This window comes from Cucurbita moschata, unplaced genomic scaffold (genome assembly GCF_002738365.1).
Source record: "Cucurbita moschata cultivar Rifu unplaced genomic scaffold, Cmos_1.0 Cmo_Scf00065, whole genome shotgun sequence".
Lineage (NCBI taxonomy): Eukaryota > Viridiplantae > Streptophyta > Magnoliopsida > Cucurbitales > Cucurbitaceae > Cucurbita > Cucurbita moschata.
Genome location: NW_019268581.1, coordinates 33,774 through 35,701, shown reverse-complemented (window position 1 = coordinate 35,701; position 1,928 = coordinate 33,774).

Sequence of the window (1,928 nt, the reverse complement as noted above, 5' to 3'; positions counted from 1 at the left end):
GCTTCCAACTATAGTGTTGTTGCTCTCTCCAAAGCTTCCAACTATAGTGTTGTTGCTCTCTCCAAAGCTTCCAACTATAGTGTTGTTGCTCTCTCCAAAGCTTCCAATTCCAGTGTTGCTCGCTCCAAAGCTTCCAATTCTATTTCTCTCATCACCTCTTCATATTTTTCAGAACACAACACACACAACATAGAACATGATACACAATTTCAATAGTTTTCTCAATCTAAAATTTTTGTTTAAAAATCTCATTCTATTTCTCTCATCACCTCTTCATATTTTCTAGAACACAACACACACAACATAGAACATTTTACACAATTTCCATAGTTTTCTCGATTTTTTGTTTAAAAGCCTCCATTGTTGCTCTCTCCAAAGCTTCCAATTCTATTTCTGGTCTATTGCTTCCAATTCTATTTCTTGTTTATTGCTTCCAATTCTATTTCTTGTTTATTGCTTCCAATTCTATTTCTTGTTTATAACTTCCAATTCTATTTATGGTTTATCTTATTCTTGAGAGAGATGTCTATTGTATTGTGAGAAAATTGTAAATCTATTACTCCAGAGAGTTGTGGTGTATTTCTATAAGATTTCAGACAATTGTACCGGTTTGATCCTGAGTCGTGGCAAAAGATTGAGTTTGCTCTTGAACTCGTAAAGAGAGCGGTGTACCGGTTTGATCCTGAGCTGTGGAAAGGATTGAGTTTGCTCTTGCATTCGTAAAAGAAGCGGTGTAGCAGTTGGGCTCGGGCTCTGATCTGAGGAAAGAGTCAGAAAGTTTTATTCAAATTCCCAAGAGGCACTTGGGGAGTGGAGTAGGTCGAGTTTGACCGAACCACTATAAAACTACGGTGTTATATTTTCTAACCCTTTTCGTATTTAAATTCCCTCTTCTATTTAAATTCTAAATTGTTGTTAATTTTTTTTACATGGTATCAAGTTTTATTGTTATTAAAAAAAAATTATTGTTGAAACCCTCTTCACCCATTCTAGGGTTGTCATATCGATCCAACAAGCTCTCCATACAAACTGAATTAAACAGAGGAATTCGCATCTCAATCATGTAAAATTGATGGAATGAGAAAAGAGAATAAGGAAATAGAGAGTTATCCCATTTTGTTGTCGTTCGTCAATAGAAGTTCCCTTCCCTTGAGCTCTCATGTCCACCTCTTTACCCTAATCAATCCTTGTTGGTCTCCTTTTCCTTCTGTTGTCAACAGCTGCTAGATTAGGATTTTCTTCATCTTCTCTTGTTTCACAGCAGCGAAGGCTACTGCTGTTTAATCCGATTTCTCTCCCCAAGTGTGGCCCCTCCCTATTTTAGGTATCCTTTTCCTTTTATAATGCTTGTTTCTTCTAATTTAGGGCTGAGAAAGGACAAAATTATCCGGATTTTCTTCATCTTCTCTTGTTTCACAGCAGCGAAGGCTACTGCTGTTTAATCCGATTTCTCTCCCCAAGTGTGGCCCCTCCCTATTTTAGGTATCCTTTTCCTTTTATAATGCTTGTTTCTTCTAATTTAGGGCTGAGAAAGGACAAAATTATCCGGATTTTCTTCATCTTCTCTTGTTTCACAGCAGCGAAGGCTACTGCTGTTTAATCCGATTTCTCTCCCCAAGTGTGGCCCCTCCCTATTTTAGGTATCCTTTTCCTTTTATAATGCTTGTTTCTTCTAATTTAGGGCTGAGAAAGGACAAAATTATCCACTTAGGATGTTTCTAATTTGGTAGCCAAAGGTCTTGAACAACCGATCCAGCAGAACAACTCAAAAAATAAAAAGTATCGTTAATTTCTTCATAAATTTTTTGAAAATTTATTTAATTCTTTTAAACATTTATAGATATTAACCTTACGAACCAAAACATTGTAATTAGTAAAAATTCATGGATGAAAATGTAAATCATGTGTAGCGACTCTAATTTTAAGGT